The sequence below is a fragment of the Nerophis ophidion genome, linkage group LG13, assembly GCF_033978795.1.
Source record: "Nerophis ophidion isolate RoL-2023_Sa linkage group LG13, RoL_Noph_v1.0, whole genome shotgun sequence".
In the NCBI taxonomy this organism is placed as follows: Eukaryota; Metazoa; Chordata; class Actinopteri; order Syngnathiformes; family Syngnathidae; genus Nerophis; species Nerophis ophidion.
In genome coordinates, this window is record NC_084623.1 from 58,937,800 (window position 1) to 58,964,445 (window position 26,646).

Below are 26,646 nucleotides of genomic sequence, written 5' to 3' on the forward strand. Positions count from 1 at the left end.
ACACGCACACACACACACACTATCGATTAAAAAAACAAAAAACATTATTATTATTTTTTTTTTTTTTGGGTCAAAAATTTGATTTTTGAATGAAACAACGCTTTGTATTTGTAACAATACATAATACATTTTTTTTAAAAATGATACAAAAAAATTGTTTAAATCTTTTAAAATAATTTAAACAGGGGTGTCAAAAAATAGATATTTGAATGAAGCAATGATTCCTATTTGTAACGATTCTTAACCAATTAAAAATCAATTTGAAACTACACACGTACATATACGTGTGTATATATATATATATATATATATATACACACACACACAAATATATGACATATAATATTCATGTTTAAATAAAAAATAATGTTAAACAAAACAACTTAAAGCCTTGTCCAGATGTTTTGCTGACATAATATTCATGCTTAAATTAAAAATAACATAAGAAAAACTTAAACGGATTAAAGCCTAGTCTAAATGTTTACTGACATATAATATTCATGTTTAAATTAAAAATAATGTAAAAAAAAACAACAACTTAAAGCCCTTGGCCAGATGTTTACTGACATATAATATTCATGTTAAATTAAAAATAATGTTAAAAAAAAACAACTTAAAGCCCTTGTCCAGATGTTTACTGACGTATAATATTCATGTTTAAATTAAAAATAATGTTAAAAAAAATTAATAATTAAAGCCTAGTCCAGATGTTTACTGACATATAACACTCATGTTTAAATTAAAAATAATGTTAAACAAAACAACTTAAAGCCTTGTCCAGATGTTTGGTGACATAATATTCATGTTTAAATAAAAAATAATGTTAAAAAATCTAAACAAATTAAAGCCTTGTCCAGATGTTTGCTGACATAATATTCATGTTTAAATTAAAAATAATGTTGAAAAAACTAAACAAATTAAAGCCTAGTCCAGATGTTTACTGACATTTGTGGGTTCTTCCGAGGATGTTGTAGTCGTAATGATTTGTGCAGTCCTTTGAGACATTTGTGATTTGGGGCTATATAAATAAACATTGATTGATTGATTGATTGTTATAATATTCCTGTTTAACTTAAAAATAATGTTAAAAAAACAACTTAAAGCCTAGTCCAGATGTTTACTGACATATAATATTCATGTTTAAATTAAAAATAATGTACAAAAAACAAATTAAAGCCTAGTCCAGATGTTTACCGACATATACATTTCATGTTTAAATTAAAAATAATGTAAACAAAAAAAAACCTAGTTAAAGCCTAGTCCAGATGTTTACTGTTTTTTTACATGTTTTATTTATTTTTTATTTTTTTTATACTTTTTAATTTCTATTTTACTGTTTTAATTTATTTCACCCTTTAAAATTGTTTTAATCATATTTATTTTTATATTGTTTTTTATTGGTTTTATATTTATTTATTTTTTGTTTTTATTCAGTCATTTGTGGAGCATAATATTGTTTTTAACATGTCTGTGCAGCACTTTGGAAACGTTCTTGTTGTTTAAATGTGCTATATAAATAAAGTGCATTGGATTGGATTGATAAAATTCATGTTTAAATTTAAAATAATGTAAAAAAATAATAACTAAAGTCTAGTCCAGATGTTCACTTACATATAATATTCATGTTTAAATTAAAAATAATGTCAAAACAAAAACTGATTATAGCCTAGTTCAGATGTTTACCGACATATAATATTCATGTTTAAATTAAAAATAATGTACATAAAACAAATTAAAGCCTAGTCCAGATGTTTACCGACATATACATTTCATGTTTAAATTAAAAATAATGTCAAAACAAAAACTGATTATAGCCTAGTCCAGATGTTTACCGACATATAATATTCATGGTTAAATAAAAAATAGTGTTAAAAAAACAAAACAAATTAAAGCCTAGTCCAGATGTTTATTGACATATAATATTCATGTTTAAATTAAAAATAATGTAAAAAAAACAACAATAAATTAAAGCCTAGTCCAGATGTTTACTGACATATAATATTCATGTTTAAATTCAAAATAATGTTATAAAAAAAAAATTAAAGCCTAGTCCAGATGTTTATTGACATATAATATTCATGTTTAAATTAAAAATAATGTTAAAAAAAAAACAATAAATTAAAGCCTAGTCCAGATGTTTACTGACATATAATATTCATGTTTAAATTCAAAATAATGTTATAAAAAAAAACAACTTTAACCCTTGTCCAGATGTTTACTGACATATAATATTCATGTTTAAATAAAAAATAATGTTAAAAAAACAAAAAAAATTAAAGCCTAGTCCAGATGTTTATTGACATATAATATTCATGTTTAAATTAAAAATAATGTAAAAAAAACAACAATAAATTAAAGCCTAGTCCAGATGTTTACTGACATATAATATTCATGTTTAAATTCAAAATAATGTTATAAAAAAACAAAACAACTTAAACCCTTGTCCAGATGTTTACTGACATATAATACTCACATATAAACTACTTTTACTACAAATGAATATCAGTTATCGACACCCTTGCCTGATCGTAATCAGTATTGGTATCGACCCTGACAATACCACATGTGTCGATGTCTAACATGACCCCAGGTCCACAGAAGAACTGGAATTGTCCCCACCGTGGGAGACGTGGTCAGCTATGTAGTCAGTCCATCAGCTGACGTGCTATATAGCATAGCAGGATCTGAAAGTTTAATGTCAGCCTTCAGCTTGGTGCCGCAGACAGCAGGGGTGAGGCCAGGACAGCGGGGCAGCGAGAGGCGAGCGATAAGGGGGAGTGTGTCACGTTAATCAGAGTTAACAGACAACACATGTGCGAGCACGCATCACAACACCCGGTCGGGCACGGCACGGCACAGGCGGCCAACAGAGGCCAGTGGAGGTAACTCCGGCTGAACCCTGCGTGTCTTCCCGTCTCCGCTTGCTCTTTTGCAATTTGTGCAGGAGCCCGTGAGCTTCTTTTAAGTCCTCCTGCTTTGGTGCCCTTCATCTGCGGCCGCAGCCAGGTGGAATTAGGCGTCATTATGTCTGACTACGCCGCAGTCGCTGGAGCGGAACTAACCTTTGACTTGAGCTGTGGAACGTGCAAAAGAACCAGCAGTCTTTCACTCTGCGTTACATCAGCGGCCGGGCGACTGCAGTACAACTTCACTGGAATGTGCTGCTGGGTTGCAACTTGCAACCACCTCACCTTCAGGCACTTCCTGTTTGGCCTTGCAGTGCAAACCAGGGAGCACCTAACAACCCATTCTCATCCAAACACAAGGCTTTTTGTATTTTTACTATGTTTTTTCTCCTTTTTTTCCCCTGTTTTTTTTTTAAATCTTTTTTATTTTATTTTTTAACTTTTGTTTTCTTTTTATTAATAGCTGTTTGTAGAAATGGCTGATTGAATTCAATCAATCAATCAATCAATGTTTATTTCTATAGCCCCAAATCACAAATGTCTCAAAGGACTGCACAAATCATTACGACTACAACATCCTCGGAAGAACCCACCAAAGGGCAAGGAAAACTCACACCCATTAGCTCTGATGTAAGAAGTATGTGTGCTATGACTATGAGTTGTTTTTTTCCCTTGGCCACAGTCTGGACCACCTCTTCAGGGGCCCAGTGTACATACATGTGTGTATATATGTATACACATGTTCCTAGGTTTTATTTATATTTCATAATAAAACAAATAAAAACACATATGTGTGTGTATATATATATATATTTTTTTTTTTAATTAATTTATATATTATATATATATATATATATATATATATATATATATATATATATATATATATGTGTGGGAAAAATCACAAGACTACTTCGTCTCTACAGAACTGTTTCATGAGGAGTTCCCTCAATCATCAGGAGATATATATATATATATATATATATATATATATATGTTTCATTTGTTCTATTATCAGATATATCCATCCATCCATCCATTTTCTACCGCTTATTCCCTTTTGGGGTCGCGGGGGGCGCTGGCGCCTATCTCAGCTACAATCGGGCGGAAGGCGGGGTACACCCTGGACAAGTCGCCACCTCATCGCAGGGCCAACACAGATAGACAGACAACTTTCACACACTAGGGCCAATTTTAGTGTTGCCAATCAACCTATCCCCAGGTGCATGTCTTTGGAAGTGGGAGGAAGCCGGAGTACCCGGAGGGAACCCACGCATTCACGGGGAGAACATGCAAACTCCACACAGAAAGATCCCGAGCCTGGATTTGAACCCAGGACTGCAGGACCTTCATATTGTGAGGCAGACGCACTAACCCCTCTGCCACCGTGAAGCCCTTATCAGATATAAATAACATAAAATAAAAATGTAACCTTTCTCTGATTATAATCCCCTCAACTATATTTTAATTTAAAAAATATATATCTTGTATTTGTTTATTATCAAATATAAATAAAACAAATATATATATATGTATATATATATATTTATATAAAATAATTTTTTTTATCAAATTAAACAATAGTTAAGGAGATTATAATCAGAGGAAGGTTGCATTTTGAATAAAATATATTTTCCTCCTGCTCCATATTTTCCATTGGCCATAAAAATATCAATAATTACTGAAATGGACCGATACCAAAGACCGACACGGCGATTTGCTTCTCTGCCATTCCTCAAGGTAGACATCATGTACAAGTGTATCTTCCATAAAGAAATGGGGCAGCACGTGTTAAACCCCGCTTCATAAATGCATGGGCGACCTCCTGGTGACCCTTGGATTATAATGCAATATGGTCACTTAAGGAGGCCCAGACTAACCCCCTCCCTGACAACCCTGACAATAATCCCCCGCCACTCATTACTGCAATCAGCCTTCACCTCATGACACATCCTCCCAGACGTGCAGGAGGAGGACCATGAAGATGGAGCAAGTCTGGATCATCACCATTAAAGAAGAACCAGAGGAGCTCATTGGAGGACTCTGCCTGAACCATGGTTGTTGGACCAAGGACCAACAACCATGGTTCCAGCAGACTCCTCCAATGAGCTCCTCTGGTTACATTTACCTCCTTCTCAAGTCACACTCCTCACTTTTCAGCAAATATCCACACTGACTGCTCCACACTCCATGTAGCGCTGCGCCAAAGAAACATCTACAGTCAATACTAATAATACACTACTTTTACCCCTACACTCTGAACCCCGTGGCTTAGAAAACGGTGCAGCTAATTTATGTTTTTGTCTTCGCCAACGCACACAATGTTTCCATTACACACCAGCAAAGTCACTGAAAATGTGCGTTATTGTTTGTGCCGCGTCGCCGTTTTGTGGACCAGTTTGCTCCTTGCAGGTGGATAAACTCAGCGGCCGAGTGGTTAGAGTGTCCACCCGGAGATGGGTAGGTTGTGAGTTCAAACCAAAGACTATAAAAATGGGAGCTATTACTTCCCTGCTTGGCACTCAGCATCAAGGCTTGGAATTGGGGGTTAAATCACCAAAAATGATTCCTGGGCGTGGCCACCACTGATGCTCACTGCTCCCCTCACCTCCCACGGGGTGATCAAGGGTGATGGGTCAAATGCAGAGAATAATTTTGCCACACCTAGTGTGTGTGTGACTATCATTGGTACTTTAACTTTATATATAAACATACACATACACACCGCAAATTGCAGACTATAAGATCAGTGCTCAAAGTCTTATTAATATTTATTTCAATCAATCAATCAATCAATGTTTATTTATATAGCCCCAAATCACAAATGTCTCAAAGGACTGCACAAATCATTACGACTACAACATCCTCGGAAGAACCCACAAAAGGGCAAGGAAAACTCACACCCAGTGGGCAGGGAGAATTCACATCCAGTGGGACGCCAGTGACAATGCTGACAATGAGAAACCTTGGAGAGGACCTCAAATGTGGGCAACCCCCCCCCCCCCCCCTCTAGGGGACCGAAAGCAATGGATGTCGAGCGGGTCTAACATGATACTGTGAAAGTTCAATCCATAGTGGCTCCAAGACAGCAGTGAGAGTCCCGTCACTAACTGCTTCTTTGCTATCACTTTTACTATCATATTTTCCTGATAGTGACCTATCATACTACTACCGACCTGCTCAGTGACCTAGTGGTTAGAATGTGTGCAACATTATGATAAAAGATGTATTTTTACTCAATAACAGTCGCGATTTGACAAGAAAAGCCTAAAATGTTGGCAATTTTACAAAAGAGTCGTCATTTTACTCAACAAACGTCACAATTCTATAAGAAAACTTTCAAATTATGGCAACATCAAAATAATCATTGGAATTTTACTTGGCAAAACGATGACAAAAGCCATAATTTTCCTCAAAAAAAAAGTCACAGTTTTACAAGAACAACAAAACAATTGGCAATGTTGTGATACAAGTCAAAATTGTTATATGACAAATGTCACCAATTTGCATAGAAAAATAATAATTTAGCATTAAAAAAAACTTAATAAATTTGCGAGAAAATATTGCAATATTACAGAAACAGAAATAATACGAGAAATTGTTCTCAATTTTATAAGAAAAAAGTCAAAACTGTGAGAAAAAGACTGCTTTTAGTAAACATATTTTTTTTTTTGTAATTGGTTCTTAATCTTCCTTATTTGCGTCAAGTTATTACAGTATGTCTCTATATACATATTTATATTATTAATTTTGTCCAAAGGGGTCGCATTTCAATTTCTTACACACTAGAGATGCACGGATAGGCAATTATATAATCCGCAACCGCATCAGTAAAGTCGTCATCCACCCGCCATCCACCCGAACCAACATTTCATCAAAGCCACACCCACCTGCCTGCCCGTTGTTATGTATCTAATATAGACCATGCTAGGCATTAGTGAGGTTAGAAAGTGTAACTCCCTCCAAATAGCACAGACACAATGGCTTTCTTGAACTGATTTATTTGAAGGCTTACTTTCCCTTCAAATTCACTGTGAAAACTGTAATAAATAAAGCATGTTACAAACGTAAAAATAATAACATGCACAGCATGTGCATCAAACATTTTACCAAGTAAAATACCAACAAATGACAAACAAATACCTCGTTGGCCATACCCGGAAGTAGCTTCCTTACATCCGTCGACAGACCAAACGAGACACTTCAAAATAAAAGTATGCCCACGTACTGTTTCAAAGAGTGCTGCTCGTTTTTCGTATGTGAGTAACAACATTGAACTATTTATAAATGGTTGATTTCTTATAGGCTAGTAAGGTAAAGTGTTGTAGCTGACAAGTTTGGGCTACCTTGCTTCTGCAGCCTTCATCAGAGGTGTCACGTGATGTTAGCGTCACGTTGTCTGTGATGTGTTATATGGATTGTACCATCAAGAGTTGTCAGGTACAACACTTGACCTACTAGCCCAGGGGTGCCCATTACGTCGATCGCGAGCTACCAGTCGACCGCGGGGGGTGTGTCAGTCGATCTCCAGCCAGGCTTTTGAAAAAAAATAGACCTAAAAATGAGTGATCATCAATCTTCACCAAGACGTCACTTAAATGACATTCACAGTACCGGAGGGTCTTGTGAGATGACGCTGGCTGCTGCAAGATCATTATTATGAAAATATGACCGAGAGGAAGGCCAGAAACACTTTTTGTTTCAACAGACTCTCGCGCCGTACCTTCCGTCAAAACTCTAAAGGCCGACTGCACATTTCCTATCTTCACAAGAAAAGCCCTGCTTCATGCTGCCTGCGCTAACTAAATACAGAGTCTCGGAAAACTGGCGTGCACAAGCGATCCCTCAGAAAGCTGGCGTGCACATCACTTGTGCACGCCAGCTTTCTGAGACTCTTATTTTGTTAGCGCAGGCAGCATGAAGCAGGGCTTTTATTGTGAAGATAGGAAATGTGGGCCTTTAGAGTTTTGACGGAAGGGACGGCACGAAAGTCTGTTGAAATAAAAAGTGTTTCTCGCCTTCTTCTCTGTCATTTTTTCCTAATAATGAACTGGCAGCAGCCAGCGTCATCTCACAAGACCCTCCGGTACCGTGAATGTCAATCAAGCAAGCTACGGAATTTGCCGCCAATGTTTTTCTTGTAAAGTGTATGGAAGCTGGATGAATTAGATGCCAAAAACCAACCACTTTCATGTGGTATTGTACAGAAAGGACAACTTTTTTTCTCCTCCATTTGAAAATGTGGGCGTTATCATCATTACTGTCTGATTCCAATCAATGCAAGTCATCAGAATCAGGTAATACACCAACTTATATTCTTGTCTTTGTGAAAGAAAGACATCTATATGTGTTACACATGCTTGTATTATCATTAAACACATTTAACTTGTTTACAAAAATGTCTCTTTCATAAATAAATAAATATAAATGATATATATAAATGAGGTAGATCCCCTCGAGTTGGTCAATTGAAAAGTAGCTCGCCTGCAGAAAAAGTGTGGGCACCCCTGTACTAGCCTATATAAATCAACCACTTATAAATACACGTCGGTAGGCTAAATGAAGCTCTTCAACATAACATTTAAGTATGTATAATTTAGCGGCTGGCTACGGGGTGTTAGCCGATGACTTTGGCTGGGGGGCGGGACTTCCGGGAGAGATAGGGAAGTGACGTTATCGACAGGAAGTGAGCGTACGAGTTGTCCCGGGAAAAGCGTTAGAGACATGAGAGCTGTTGTGTGGTTGTGTTACATCTTGTGCAATAAAGACAAGACAAAGGAAGAAGTTTTATGAGCCAACATTCCTGAGATTATTACAATATATATTTCCCAATCGGTTCAACCGCCACCCGCCCGAATCTATTTAAAATCTATTTTTTCGTCATGTCACCCGCCCGACCTGCGGTTTATTTGCGGACTCCGCGGTTGTGACCGCAAACCGCGCATCTCTATTACACACACTTGTTATTACACACATTGGCCACTGGGGGACCACTTCAAATTTTTTAAAAACACTTGTTATTTCATATGTTGACCAGAGGGGGAGCACTTTTAGAAGCGACACACAGTCATGGCTCATTTTGATAGATGTCACCACAGATGAGACATTGTCTATTACAGGGGTCGGGAACCTTTTGGGCTGAGAGAGCCATGAAAGCCAAATATTTCAAAATGTATTTCAGTGAGAGCCATATCATATTTTGTAACAATGAATACAACTAAATGTGTGCATTTTTAAGTAAGACCAACATTTTTAGAGTATAATTAGTCTCTTATTCTTTTTAATAACATTGTTATTTTGAAGCTAACCAACAATAAATCAAATGTCATGTCTGTTGATCATGTTTTTGTTTGGCCATGTGATGTTTGTCCTTTGGACTCTTTAAGTTCCTGTTTTTTTCCACTCCCTCGTCTGGTTTCCTTGGCTACTCATTTTGTCCACCTGTCTCTGGTGGACAAAATGCCCGCTCACCTGCTTCCCGAGCACTAATCAGAGGCAGTATTTAAGCTCGTCTTTGCCAGTCAGTCGCCCTGCGCTGACTTGTTTCATGCCTTGCCATAGTTTGGTGCTTCATGCCATGCCAAGTAAGTTTTGTTTGATTTATGTTCTTAGTCCGTTTATGCGTTAGCTTTGTTCCTTAGCCCAAGTTGTGCCTCCGCTGAGAGAGATTTTTGTTTGTATTTTTTTTTAGTTAAAATTAAATCATGTTTTTACCTAAATGCCAAGTCTCGCGTAGTCCGTCCGTCTTCCTGAGGGAACGACCCCGCAGCAAGCTGCAACCCCCCCCATCGTGACATAAAATACTTCTTACCATTAATGCGACTTCTTGAACAGGTGCGGTAGTAAACGGATGGATGGATTTAAATGCATGAGAATGTTTTGTATTTTGCTCGTTATTTTTAGCACTGTGGGTTCTTCCGAGGATGTTGTAGTCGTAATGATTTGTGCAGTCCTTTGAGACATTTGTGATTTGGGGCTGTATAAATAAACATTGATTGATTGATTGATTACCAGCGAAATTATTCATAATTATCGCGTTAAGCAATGTCAGCTAAGATTTTTTTCCGAGAGCCAGATGCAGTCATCAAAAGAGCCACATCTGGCTCTAGAGCCATAGGTTCCCTACCCCTGCTCTATTAGATGCAAAGTTATTGGGACCAGGATTTATGTCATCACTTCTTCACACCTCCTCATGTGGAAGATACTTTTCCTTCTTCATGTCTCAAGAAGAGTAGAAATACAAGAACACACACACACATTTTTGTATTTTTTTACCTTCTTGAGACCTGAGAAAAATGCCTCCCTCTTTAGGACCACACACACACACACACACACACACACACACACACACACACACACACACACACACACACACACACACACACACACACACACACACACACACACACACACACAGTAGGAAGTAATGTGTTTCCCCGCATGTTTTTTCCGCCCTTGCGAGAAGACGAACGTCTTGTTCTGTTCAGCGGCGTGTTGCCAGATCCTCTCGGGCTGTGACACTTGACAGTCGACATGGCAACATGCGAGCAACATAAGCGTCAGAAGAGCAGGTGCTCAGACGGGAAGAAAGGGCTGCGGTGTTCTCGGGCCGGCCAGAATCAACTCTTCCCCCGACTACTTTTGGACTGCTCACGCGGAGCCAACGTGACAAAATGGAATATTATTGCAGAAAGAAAGGAAAGGACTGTGATGAATTGTGTTAGATGTAAATATAAACAGAATACAATGATTTGCAAATCCTTTTCAAGCCATATTCAGTTGAATATGCTACAAAGACAACATATTTGATGTTCAAACTCATAAACTTTTTTTGTTTTGCAAATAAAGTTGAGGAATGCTCATCAAACACTTATGTGGAACATCCCACAGGTGTGCAGGCTAATTTGGAACAGGTGGGTGCCATGATTGGGTATAAAAACAGCTTCCCAGTCTTTCACAAGAAAGGATGGGGCGAGGTACACCCCTTTGTCCACAACTGTGTGAGCAAATAGTCAAACAGTTTAAGAACAACCTTTCTCAAAGTGCAATTGCAAGAAATTTAGGGATTTCAACATCTACGCTCCATAATATCATCAAAAGGTTCAGAGAATCTGGAGAAATCACTCCACGTAAGCGGCATGGCCGGAAACCAACATTGAATGACCGTGACCTTTGATCCCTCAGACGGCAACTTTATCAAAAACCGACATCAATCTCTAAAGGATATCACCACATGGGCTCAGGAACACTTCAGAAAACCACTGTCACTAAATACAGTTTGTCGCTACATCTGTAAGTGCAAGTTAAAGCTCTACTATGCAAAGCGAAAACCATTTATCAACAACATCCAGAAATGCCGCCGGCTTCTTTGGGCCCGAGATCATCTAAGATGGACTGATGCAAAGTGGAAAAGTGTTCTGTGGTCTGACGAGTCCGCATTTCAAATTGTTTTTGGAAATATTCGACATCATGTCATCCGGACCAAAGGGGAAGCGAACCATCCAGACTGTTATCGACACAAAGTTGAAAAGCCAGCATGTGTGATGGTATGGGGGTGCATTAGTGCCCAAGGCATGGGTAACTTACACATCTGTGAAGGCACCATTAATGCTGAAAGGTACATACAGGTTTTGGAACAACATATGCTGCCATCTAAGCGCCGTCTTTTTCATGGACGCCCCTGCTTATTTCAGCTAGACAATGCCAAGCCACTATCAGCACGTGTTTCAACAGCGTGGCTTCATAAAAAAAAAGAGTGAGGGTACTTTCCTGGCCCGCCTGCAGTCCAAACCTGTCTCCCATGGAAAATGCGTGGCGCATCATGAAGCGTAAAATAGGACAGCGGAGACCCCGGACTGTTGAAGGACTGAAGCTCTACATAAAACAAGAATGGGAAAGAATTCCACTTTCAAAGCTTCAACAATTAGTTTCCTCAGTTCCCAAACGTTTATTGAGTGTTGTTAAAAGAAAAGGTGATGTAACACAGTGGTGAACATGCCCTTTCCCAACTACTTTGGCATGTGTTGCAGCCATGAAGTTCTAAGTTAATTATTATTTGCCCCAAAAAAAAAGTTTATGAGTTTGAACATCAAATATGTTGTCTTTGTAGCATATTCAACTGAATATGGGTTGAAAAGGATTTGCAAATCATTGTATTCTGTTTATATTTACATCGAACACAATTTCCCAACTCATATGGAAACGGGGTTTGTAAAAGCTGCACACACTACATTTTAGAAGAATAAAATAATTGTCCATATATATACCCCACATTTGAGAAATGAAAAATATTTTATACATATAAGGTGCACTCACTAAATTTTAGATAAAAAACATTTTACATGTATAAGCCACACCCACCACATTTTAGAAATGAAAAACATTTTACATATATAAGCCACAACCACTGCATCCATCCATCCATTTTCTACCGCTTATTCCCTTTTGGGTCGCGCTGCATTTTAGAAGAAAAAATATGTTTCTATATAACAGTCGCAGATACTGTATATACTTTGTGAAATTAGTTATTTACACATACATATTCTATAAATGTGCATTTATAGAATATGTAGCACGGCAGTAAAACGGCGGCTCGAACAAAACAGAAGTCATCATCATGGACCCACTAGCTGCACAAGCTAGCTCTCCAATCAGCTCAACAGACTCAATAACTGGTGAATTTACTAAGGAATTTGTGAAAGTGAAACAAGACAAAATATAATGGCGTTGTAAGTTAATAATACTGACACAGGCACTCGTAAACGTGTTAGCATGTTAGCTAATGCTAACGATAGCATTACATCACAATGAGAGTGCTCCTACAGACAACACACGGGACAGTTTAGTAAGTAAGAATAGTTTTAGTTACATTGTAAAACTTACAATGCTTGGAGTGATGAATGAAGAATCCTTTGGAGTAGGAATGCTCGTATTTAGGTAGCCATCAAGTTTAAACGTATTTTAAGTAAAATTCCTCCAAACATTTGTGAGCTGTATTTAAGTACTTGGTACACAAAGATATTCACAAAGATGGACATTTTCAAGACTAAAACATTGAGAACTATTTAAAACTTTATAAGCGTTGCCAGACTTTGTTTTTGGCACAAGGCTAGTTTGTGGTAAACATGGAGAAAAATGACAAAGATTGTCTTTCTATGAGAAGGGCAGCTTTAATAAGAAGAAGGCTCACTTTGTTAACTTTTGTCACCATTCTTAACAACACATTTACTTATTGACAAGCAGGAAGTCTTTTCAACTTTTGAAAGCACAACAGTGTCTTTGACCAGAAGACAATCATGAATAGAATTGGTCATGAATAAATTGATGTTGCACAAGCAGACACAAAGACACCATGAGCAATTAAGGTTTTTCCCAAGGTTTATAAATGTTTTTATTATATTGGGCATACTTATCTTTCACATTTGCTTTTACACTACGAACCCTCACGGACGTTATTAGGCACTTATCTCCTAATTATTTCAAAAGGTCAGGACACAAAGTCACAGAATGGCAGCCTTTGTGCAGTTTGGCCCCCGTCCATGGAACAGCTGGCTGGAGAACCTCAGGCCTGCAGACAACGTTCTCCTTTTTGAGAGCCATCTTTTTGATTTGGCTTTTACATAATATTTATTAGTTTATCGAATTATATATATATATATATATATATATATATATATATATATATATATATATATGTATATATATATATGTATATATATATATATACACACATATATATATATACATATATTTTTCTTTCTTTATTTTTTTCTTTCTTTATTTTTTTTTATTTTTTTTGGGGGGGGGGGGGGAATGCAGCTGAGATAGGCGCCAGGGACCCCAAGAGGGACAAGCGGTAGAAAATGTATGGATGGATATATATATACCTTTTGGGGGGGGGGGGGCTTTTACATAATATTTATTAATTTATTGAATAATATATATATATATATATATTTTATAAAGCCCAAAAAAATTATACATATATATATATATATGTATATATATATGTATATATACAGTATATATATGTGTGTGTATATATATATACACACACATATATATATATATATGTATGTTTATAATCCCATAAAATAATAAATATTATGTAAAAGCCAAATCAAAAAGATGTATGTATATATGTGTGTACAGTATGTATATATGTATGTATATGTTTGTCTATATATAAAGTATATATGTATGTGTACATGTACTGTTTATATGTATGTATGTATATCCATCCATTAGGTGGGGGGATAGCGGAGGGGGGGGTGTATATTGTAGCATCCCGGAAGAGTTAGTGCTGCAAGGGGTTCTGGGTATTTGTTCTGTTGTGTTTATGTTGTGTTACGGTGCGGATGTGTTTGTCATTCTTGTTTGCTGTGGGTTCACAGTGTGGCGCGTATTTGTAACAGTGTTAAAGTTGTTTATACGGCCACCCTCAGTGTGACCTGTATGGCTGTTGACCAAGTACGCCTTGTATTCACTCGTGTGTGTGAAAAGCCGTAGAAATTATGTGACTGGGCCGGCATGCAATGGAAGTGCCTTTAAGGTTAATTGGCGCTCTGTACTTCTCTCTACCTCAGCGGCGTTTTATAAAGTCATAAATATTACTTTTTGAAACCGATATCGATTATTTTGAAACCAATACCGATCATTTCTGATATTACATTTTAGAGTATTTATTGACATGCCTATTTCATTTCATTGGCTGAATCACAACTGATGAACTATTAATGAAAACAAGTGTTGTGTTTAGAGTTCATGGATGCGTACAAAGTGAGAAAACAGCAAGTAAAGATATATGTTAGTAACTACTGTGAAGTAGAAAGGGACATTTTGTAAGGACAACAAAAGAAAGAAAAGGTGTATAGTATTTATTGAAACGTTATACATACCTGCATGTAGTGCTGGCCGACCCACTCTGCGCTACTACACTCTCATCTTTGTTGAATTCATTAGTGACTTCCGCTCTTTAATGATATTTACCTAGCTGATGTCACTATCACCCTGCCGCCTACGTGCCACCGGCTGGTGTGTGGTAGCAAGCTGTGCTGAGCTTGGCAGAGACACACCTGGCAGGGACTGCGGGGCAGAGAACTATTTACAAAACATGATTCAGTCCTCAGGTCAAGGAAAGTCTCCAACACGCTGCTAGTGCAAGTACATTGTTGTCTATTTTAGACCCAGTGGTCTACTTTCTCTGCTGGCCTAACATCAATCATCTTCATATACAAACCCTGTTTCCATATGAGTTGGGAAATTGTGTTAGATGTAAATATAAACAGAATACAATGATTTGCAAATCATTTTTAACCCATATTCAGTTGAATATGCTACAAAGACAAGATATTTGATGTTCAAACTGATAAACTTTATTTTTTTCTGCAAATAATATTCAACTTAGAACTTAATGGCTGCAACACGTGCCAAAGTAGTTGGGAAAGGGCATGTTCACCACTGTGTTACATCACCTTTTCTTTTAACAACACTCAATAAACGTTTGGGAACTGAGGAAACTAATTGTTGAAGCTTTGAAAGTGGAATTCTTTCCCATTCTTGTTTTATGTAGAGCTTCAGTCCTTCAACAGTCCGGGGTCTCCGCTGTCGTATTTTACGCTTCATAATGCTCCACACATTTTCCATGGGAGACAGGATTGGACTGCAGGCGGGCCAGGAAAGTACCCGCACTCTTTTTTTTACCAAGCCACGCTATTGTAACACGTGCTGAATGTGGCTTGGCATTGTCTTGTTGAAATAAGCAGGGGCGTCCATGATAACGCTGCTTGGGTGGCAACATATGTTGCTCCAAAACCTGTATGTACCTTTCAGCATTAATGGTGCCTTCACAGGTGTGTATGTTACCCATGCCTTGGGCGCTAATACACCCCCATACCATCACCGATGCTGGCTTTTGAAATTTGCGCGTTGAACAATCCGGATGGTTCTTTTCCTCTTTGTTCCGGAAGACACGACGTCCACAGTTTCCAAAAACAATTTGAAATGTGGACTCGTCAGACCACAGAACATTTTTCCACTTTGCATCAGTCCATCTTAGATGATCTGGAGCCCAGAGAAGCCGGCGGCATTTCTGGATGTTGTTGATAAATGGCTTTCGCTTTGCATAGCAGAGCTTTAACTTGCACTCACAGATGTAGCGACCAACTGTAGTTACTGACAGTGGTTTTCTGAAGTGTTCCTGAGCCCATGTAGCAAAATCCTTTACATACTGATGTCGGGTTTTTGATGCAGTACCGCCTGAAGGATCGAAGGTCCGTAATATTATCGCTTACGTGGAGTGATTTCTCCAGATTCTCTGAACCTTTTGATGATATTATGGAGCGTAGATGTTGAAATCCCTAAATTTCTTGCAATTGCACTTTGAGAAAGGTTGTTCTTAAACTGTTTGACTATTTGCTCACGCAGTTGTGGACAAAGGGGTGTACCTCGCCCCATCCTTTCTTGCGAAAGACTGAACATTTTTTGGGAAGCTGCTTTTATACCCAATCATGGCACCCACCTGTTCCCAATTAGCCTGCGCACCTGTGGGATGTTCCAAATAAGTGTTTGATGAGCATTCCTCATCTTTATCAGTATTTATTGCCACCTTTCCCAACTTCTTTGTCAAGTGTTGCTGTCATCAAATTCTAAAGTTAATGATTATTTGCAAAAAAGAAAAAACATTTATGAGTTTGAACATCAAATATGTTGTCTTTGTAGCATATTCAACTGAATATGGCTTGAAAAGGATTTGCAAATCATTGTATTCTGTTTATATTTACATCTAACACCATTTCCCAACTCATATGGAAACGGGGTTTGTATATGATGATGATTGATGTTAGGCCCGCAGAGAAAGTAGACCACTGGGTCTAAAATAGACAACAATGTACTTGCACTAGCAGCGTGTTGGAGACTTTCCTTGACCTGAGGACTGATATATATATATATATATATATACATACATATATATACATACATATATATATATACACATATATATACATACATATATATATACACATATATACATACACATATATATACATATATATACATACATACATATATATATATATATATATACATACATATACATATATATATATACATATATATAAATGTATGTATATATATACATACATACATATATATATATACATATATATATATATATATATATATATATATATATATATATATATATATATACATATATATATACATATACATATATATATATATATATATATATATATATATATATATATATATATATATATATATATATATATATATATATATATATATATATATATATATATATATATATATATATATATATATATATATATATATATATATATATATATATATATATATATCCCCCCAGCGGGCCCCTTGAATATTGCCCTAATTCTCAGGTCTCAAGGTTGGCAAGTATGACCCGGCCAACAGAGAAATCATCGGTTCTCAATTTTTAAACTCACAAAGAAAAAGTTCAAATATTTTATTCATCTACTTTTCCACATTTATATGTTCTTTACAATTATTTAAATTTTGACAGTACCACGTAAGATGTACTGTACGTAGGCTAACTGGAAGGTCACATGAAGTGGCCTACCACTTGGTGGCTGTGTCGCTGATGTTCCCAAACTCTTCAATTTTCTTATAATAAAGCCGACAGTTGACTTTGGAATATTTAGGAGCGAGGACGTTTCACGACTGGATTTGTTGCACAGGTTGATTGGCAACACTAAATGGTCCCTAGTGTGTGAATGTGAGTGTGAATGTTGTCTGTCTATCTGTGTTGGCCCTGCGATGAGGTGGCGACTTGTCCAGGGTGTACCCCGCCTTCCGCCCGATTGTAGCTGAGATAGGCGCCAGCGCCCCCCGCGACCCCGAAAGGGAATAAGCGGTAGAAAATGGATGGATGGAAGGTGGCATCCTATGACAGTTCCAGGCTGGGAATCACTGAGCGCAGCATATTCTTTCACAAATGTTTGTAGAAACATTCTCCATGCCTGTGTGCTTGATTTGATACATCGGGTCAAGTGATTAGGACACTTGATTCTCATCATTTGGATGGGTGGCCAAATACTTTTGGCGATATAGTGTATGTTGGCGTGAGGACAAAAGGAATAGCAAAATAATCCTTTTGTAATAGCCGTGGGTGAGGAAGCCTTCACTAAACGTTGGCGTCGGTTCATTTAAATGGCGTGCAAGCGCTCCCACGCCGACTGGCGCACGAAGCGCTGCCCACAGCTTGGCGCTTCCGCCGTGTTGTTTTCTGTCCTCCACTCGCCCTGACCCCGCCACCCTAAGCCTCCTCCTATAAATGATGCCGGAGTACTCTCAGCAGGGGGTTAAGCCCAGAATATCCTCCATTCTAGCGACCTACAGGAATCCAAGTGGAGTGGGGGCGGTGAAGTCGTCCGAATCATGAGAGTGTCACGCTTTGTTTTCTCCCCGCGCGCTTTGAGTAATGATCGCATGCGCCATGTGACGCAGTGCAAACACAACACGGGGCAGAGAGACAAGCAATCGATTTCCATCCGACTTGGCGAACAGGAAAAAATAGACGTTTGGAGGAGTTGTGTGTTTGTAAGGCCCCGGAGGGAGTGAAGAACCTAGAACAGCACCAGGGGGGGCCTTGTTCACCATCCATGAACAGGAACCCAGATAAGTGACAAGATCGGCCAAACGCAAGGAGAAATTACACATACAACTCGGAAGAAACGGAGAGTGCAAATCGAGAAAAAATATTTTGGAGCTTTCACGCACAAGCATTTGCGACTAAAAATAGGTAGTTGTATAGTATGTTTGAAATAAACCTAAATCATAACCATAACCAAATGGACAAGTGATTGTCAAAGTGATTGAGGCGGAACTGACATTGATCCTCCTCCTCCTTCATGCACAGAGGGGAGCGGGGCTTCAGTTGCTCACAACACGGAATAAACAAAGTCAGTAAATACAGGGGTTTTTTTCACCAACTTAAAACCATCCATGAACAGGAACCCAGATGAGTGACAAGATCGGCCAAAAGCAAGGAGAAACTACACATAGAACCCAGTAGAAAGGGAGAGTGCAAGTCAAGAAAAGACGTTTTGGAGCTTTTACGCACAAGCATTTGCGACTAAAAATAGGTAGTTGTATAGTATGTTTGAAATAAACCTAAATCATAACCATAACCAAATGGACAAGTGATTGTGAAAATTATTGAGGCGGAACTGTCATTGATCCTCCTCCTCCTTCATGCACAGAGGGGAGCGGGGCTTCAGTTGCTCACAACACGGAATAAACAAAGTCAGTAAATACAGGGTTTTTTTCACCAACTTAAAACCATCCATGAACAGGAACCCAGATAAGTGACAAGATCGGCCAAACGCAATGAGAAACTACACATAGAACCCAGTAGAAAGGGAGAGTGCAAGTCAAGAAAAGACGTTTTGGAGCTTTCACACACAAGCATTTGCAACTAAAAATAGGTAGTTGTATAGTATGTTTGAAATAAACCTAAATCATAACCATAACCAAATGGACAAGTGATTGTCAAAGTGATTGAGGCGGAACTGACATTGATCCTCCTCCTCCTTCATGCACAGAGGGGAGCGGGGCTTCAGTTGCTCACAACACGGAATAAACAAAGTCAGTAAATACAGGGTTTTTTTCACCAACTTAAAACCATCCATGAACAGGAACCCAGATGAGTGACAAGATCGGCCAAACGCAATGAGAAACTACACATAGAACCCAGTAGAAAGGGAGAGTGCAAGTCAAGAAAAGACGTTTTGGAGCTTTCACGCACAAGCATTTGCAACTAAAAATAGGTAGTTGTATAGTATGTTTGAAATAAACCTAAATCATAACCATAACCAAATGGACAAGTGATTGTCAAAGTGATTGAGGCGGAACTGACATTGATCCTCCTCCTCCTTCATGCACAGAGGGGAGCGGGGCTTCAGTTGCTCACAACACGGAATAAACAAAGTCAGTAAATACAGGGTTTTTTTTCACCAACTTAAAACTCGGCACAAACTGCACTGAGCAATATTATACAACAAATCAAGGATTGGCGCGCCAAACTTGCCGTCCAAACAATACCCCGTTTGTTGACAAGTAGATAGAGTTGTGGAAGCACAGTCAATCTATTTATTAAGCAGAGGTAACACAAACCAGCGACAGATTGAAAATAGCAGCTGTCAGATCCCACAAACCACTGCTGCTAGCCTGCTAAGCAAACAAAACATCTCAAGTAACTGAGCGGGGATTCGCTGACCTCACACGTCACTAGGAAACAGGCACACACTCCTCGTACGTATGTCCTATATTAATGTTTGTGTATGGCCTATATTAATGTTTGTGTATGGCCTATATTAATGTTTATTGTGTGTATGTCCTATAATAATGTTTGTGTATGTCCTATAATAATGTTTATTGTGTGTATGTCCTATAATAATGTTTGTGTATGTCCTATAATAATGTTTATTGTGTGTATGTCCTATAATAATGTTTGTGTATGCCCTATAATAATGTCTATTGTGTGCACGTCCTATAATAATGTTTATTGTGTGTATGTCCTATAATAATGTTTATGGTGTGTATGTCCTATAATAATGTTTATGGTGTGTATGTCCTATAATAATGTGTGTATGTCCTATAATAATGTTTGTGTGTACAGTACAATAATGTTTATTGTGTGTATGTCCTATAATAATGTTTATGGTGTGTATGTCCTATAATAATGTTTATGGTGTGTATGTCCTATAATAATGTTTATGGTGTGTATGTCCTATAATAATGTATGTATGTCCTATAATAATGTTTGTGTGTACAGTACAATAATGTTTATTGTGTGTATGTCCTATAATAATGTTTATTGTGTATATGTCTTTTAATAATATTGATAGTGTGTATGTCCTATAATAATGTTTATTGTGTGTACGTCCAATAACATTTATTGTGTGTATGTCCTATAATAATGTTTATTGTGTATATGTCTTTTAATAATATTGATAGTGTGTATGTCCTATAATAATGTTTATTGTGTGTACAGTATGTCCTATAATAAAGTTTATTGTGTGCATGTCCTATAGTAGTGTTTATTGTGTCTATGTCCTATAATAATGTTTATTGTTTATATGTCCTATAATAATGTTTTTTATGTGTATGTCCTATAATAATGTTTATTGTGTGCATGTCCTATAATAAAGTTTATTGTGTGTACGTCCTATTATGTTTATTGTGTGCACGTCCTATAATAATATTTACTGTGTGCCTGTCCTATAATAACGTTTATAGTGTATATGTCCTATAATAAAGTTTATAGTGTGTATGTTGTATAATAATGTATATTGTGTGCATGTCCTATAATAATGTTTATTGTGTATATGTCCAATAATAATGTTTATAGTGTATATGTCCTATAATAATGTTTATAGTGTGTATGTTGTATAATAATGTCTATTGTGTGCACGTCCTATAATAATGTTTATTGTGTATATGTCCGATAATAATGTTTATTGTGTATATGTCCTATAATAATGTTTATAGTGTGTATGTTGTATAATAATGTCTATTGTGTACACGTCCTATAATAATGTTTATTGTGTATATGTCCTATAATAATGTTTATAGTGTGTATGTTGTATAATAATGTCTATTGTGTGCACGTCCTATAATAATGTTTATTGTGTATATGTCCTATAATAATGTTTATAGTGTATACGTCCTATAATAAAGTTTATAGTGTGTATGTTGTATAATAATGTCTATTGTGTGCAAGTCCTATAATAATGTTTATTGTGTGCATGTCCTATAATAATGTTTATTGTGTATATGTCCTATAATAATGTTTATTGTGTATATGTCCTATAATAATGTTTATAGTGTGTATGTTGTATAATCATGTCTATTGTGTGCACGTCCTATAATAATGTTTATTGTGTATATGTCCTATAATAATGTTTATAGTGTATATGTCCTATAATAAAGTTTATAGTGTGTATGTTGTATAATAATGTCTATTGTGTGCAAGTCCTATAATAATGTTTATTGTGTGCATGTCCTATAATAATGTTTATTGTGTATATGTCCTATAATAATGTTTATTGTGTATATGTCCTATAATAATGTTTATAGTGTGTATGTTGTATAATAATGTCTATTGTGTGCACGTCCTATAATAATGTTTATTGTGTATATGTCCTATAATAAAGTTTATAGTGTATATATCCTATAATAATGTCTATTGAGGACAACATTTGAAATGAAGGCATTATTTGAAATGAAGGCATTATTGTGTTGCTGAGTTCCAAGCAAGCTGGCTTCCAGAGGTCTGCTTTCTTTCTTCCCAGGATAAAAGTGAGCAAATATGGAATGCATGATTTATTGATATTGACGAGGTGTCCATGGCGATACATACTGATATGCTTGGCTGTCCCTTTCATCCTCACAGCTGTGCCACATATTCCTGCACCTATATATCTCCTCTGGGGAAGCTCTTCTTCCCCCGCTGACACAACAGACATAAAGAGCAGAGCTCCTTCATATTGGCAGCATATGGCGCATCATACGCGGGCGAGGGAGCGCCACCTGACATTGACCAGGGTATAAATCAGCCCACTTCCTGCCAGCTCCATCTTCAAACAGATGGCTGCATGCACCTTCAAGCCTCGCCCTGTTGCTCTTTGTCTTAGTGTCGCGTAACGCAGGTAAAGACGTTCTTTTAGGTGCTGTGACAGCAGGAGGAGGTTTAACGAGGACTCCGACGCAACAAATATATATTTCTCTTTGACATTATTGCTCACCTCTTTTATCTCACCGGGTCGTGGGTGGACGGGAGAAAAGCGAGTAAGCATCGTCATCTCCTCCTGCGCCTCCGCACAGCTCTTCTCGTCTCCTGGAAACAAGAAGAAGTGCGGTTTAATAACTGAGGTGTGCTTGGCAGCGGCACAGTCAGCCATGTTGTCATCTCCTCCTGAAACTTCACACCAGTCCACACACTCAGTGAGGGCAGCAGCATTGTGCCAGCTCAGCACATTTCTCTCGCCTTTTGGGGGTTCTTGGTCATTTTGTCGTAGTATCTGTTAGTCTACACAATAACATGTTTTTCTTCCCCCATTTGGTGGAAGTTTACCATATTCTCCAGACTAAAAAGTGCTACCGCTATATAAGCCACACCCACTAAAGTTGAGAAAAAAATAAATATATTTCCGTATATTACCCGCATTGGACTATAGGTGGCAGATATATACCTTGTCAAATGAGTTATTTACACAGAAATATTCTGTAAATGTTTATTTACCAACCTTAACTGTTTCCGCAAGAAGCAATGTAGTATCTGTTAGTCTACAAAATAACATGTTTTGGTTCCCCCATTTGGTGGAAGTTTACCATTTTTTCCAGACTGAAAATCACACCGGTATATAAGCCGCACCCACTAAATTTGAGAAAAAATAAATATATTTCCGTGTATTACCCGCAATGGACTATAGGTGGCAGATATATATGTTGTCAAATGAGCTATTTACACAGGAATATTCTGTAAATGTTTATTTACATACCTTAATTGTTTCCAAATGAAGCAGTATAGTATCTGTTAGTCTACAGAATAACATGTTTTTGTTCCCCCATTTAGTGGAAGTTTACCATATTTTCCAGACTAAAAAGCGCTACCAGTTAATAAGCCGCACCCCTTAAGTTTGAGAAAAAATAAATATATTTCCTTATATTACCCACATTGGACTGTAAGGCGCAGATATATACGTTGTCAAATGATTTATTTACACAGAAATATTCTGTAAATGTTTATTTACCAACCTTAATTGTTTCCACAAGAAGCAATGTAGTATCTGTTAGTCTACAAAATAACATATTTTGGTTCCCCCATTTGGTGGAAGTTTACCATTTTTTCCAGACTGAAAAGCGCTACCGGTTAATAAGCCACACCCATTAAGTTTGAGAAAAAATAAATATATTTCTGTATATAACCCGCATTGGACTGTAAGTCGCAGATATATATGTTGTCAAATGAGTTACTTACACAGAAATATTCTGTAAATGCCATCCATCCATCCATCATCTTCCGCTTATCCGAGGTCGGGTTGCGGGGGCAACAGCCTAAGCAGGGAAAACCAGACTTCCCTCTCCCCAGCCACTTCGTCCAGCTCTTCCCGGGGGATCCCGAGGCGTTCCCAGGCCAGCCGGGAGACATAGTCTTCCCAACGTGTCCTGGGTCTTCCCCGTGGCCTCCTACCGATTGAGTTCCTCCCGGATGGCAGAGCTTCTCACCCTATCTCTAAGGGAGAGACCCGCCACCGGTTTACATTTACATTCTGTAAACATTTACATTCTGTAAATGTTTATTTACAAACCTTAATTGTTTCCACATGAAGCAATGTTGTATCTGTTAGTCTACAAAATAACATGTTTCTTATCCCCCATTTGGTGGAAGTTTACCATATTCTCCAGACTAAAAAGCGCTACCGGTATATAAGCCACACCCACTAAATTTGAGAAAAAATTAATATATTTCCGTATATCACCCGCAATGGAGTATAGGTGGCAGATATATACGTTTATATACGTTTAGAATTTGAAAATCCAAGAAAATATTTTAAAGACTTGGTCCTCACTTGTTTAAATAAATTCATTTATTTTTTTATTTTGCTTCTTATAACTTTCAGAAAGACAATTTTAGAGAAAAAATCCAACCTTAAAAATTATTTTTGGATTTTTAAACACATATACCTTTTAAATGCCTTCCTCTTCTTTCCTGACAATTTAAATCAATGTTCAAATACATTTATTTTTTTTATTGTAAAGAATAATACATACATGTTAATTTAATTCTTCATTTTAGCTTCTGTTTTTTTGACGAAGAATATTTGTGAAATATTTCTTCAAACTTATTATGATTGAAATTAAGACGGGGGGAGTATATTTACAGCTACAATTCACCAAGTCAAATATTTCATATATATATATATATATATATATATATATATATATATATATATATATATATATATATAAGAAATACTTGACTTTCAGTGAATTCTAGCTATATACAGTATATATATATATATATTTATTTTATTATAAATCATTATATATATATATATATATATATATATATATATATATATATAAAAGAAATATTTGAATTTCAGTGTTCATTTATTTACACATGTACACACACATAACACTCATCTAAACATTGTTGAGTTAAGGGTTGAATTGTCCATCCTTGTTCTATTCTCTGTCACTATTTTTCCAACCATATGCATGTAGAGTAGATGGCAGTATTGTCCTGTTTAAGAGTGTCACAACATTGCTGTTTACGCCAGACGAACTGTTTTACGGTAGACGAAAACGTGACTGCTGTTGTTGTGTGTTGTTACCACACTGGGAGGATGTTAATAAAACTGCCTAACAATAAACCCACAAAGAAAACCAAGAACTCGCCCTCGATCATTCTACAGTTATAACGTCAATGGGCAGACACGCTGTTTATAATGTGGGAAAGTGGACGTGAAAACAGGCTGTCCTCACTCAGGTCCGCATGGAGCTGGAGGGGGCGTGGCCTGAATTTTGGGAGATTTTGGGAGAAAATTTGTCCCGGGAGGTTTTCAGGAGAGGCGCTGAATTTTGGGAATCTACCGGAAAATCCGGGAAGGTTGCCAAGTATGCTGGTATGGCAAAGAGACGCATCTAGACTTTAACACACAAAACAAAGAAAAACGGAAAATATTTTTTTTCCATTTCTGATTATAGACGGAAAAATCACCTGCCTGCTTTAAAGTGTGTGCTAAAGTGATTATTAGCTTTAGCCTGAGAGGTTGCTGTCGGGGTAAATCCTTTAGCGTGATGCACAGCATATTAAACCCATTTGATGCACACACTATTCCATAGATTAATGCTCAAGCTTATGGTACTAAGCCTATAGATTATGGTTATGTCCCCGCCCGGATTGTTTGGAAGAGGTGACCGTGCCGCCATAACATGCCCGGCAGACAGCGACCTTCCCCGGAGGACGTCGCCAATTAATGAAGGCCTATAAGTTAGCAATTTATAGCCGGAAAGTGTGGCGTTATTGGGCATGGCGAGCAAGTGGATGGTGGATGAAGGAGGTTGTGTGAGGAGAGCAGTAATACGAGCCTAACCCGGCTTCTGTCTGGTATGCCGCGCCGCACGCTTTCAGGGCATTTATCTCTCTGTTCGCCATTAGCGAAGGGGAAAGCGTCACGCCAAGCCAACACTTGACCTGGGATTAAACACCTCTGGCTAACTTGGGGCCAGCGGTCACTCCTATCAGATGGTCTTCCGTGCGCGCCTGCATGCCAGACGTCAAATGCCCTGGCAGGCCATCAGAGGGAAATGGAGTGAGAGGACACGCAGGACACACACACACACACACACACACACACACACACACACACACACACACACACAAGTTTGTACTTCGTACCTTCTGGAGACCCGATAAAAATGCCTCCCTCTTTAGGACCAGCCTTTCTAGATATATAAAAAAGTGTATTTACAGCATGAATAATATATACATACTATGCAAATATAAAAAAACCTTCTTGTGAAAAATGAAAAAAGAAAAAAATCACATTTTCACAAGAAAAACTTAGAGTGTTTGCAGTGTTATAATAAAAGTCGTCATTTTACTCAACGCAAGTCAAAATTTTACAAGAAAAACTGAAGATTTGTGCAATTCTGAGATAAAATT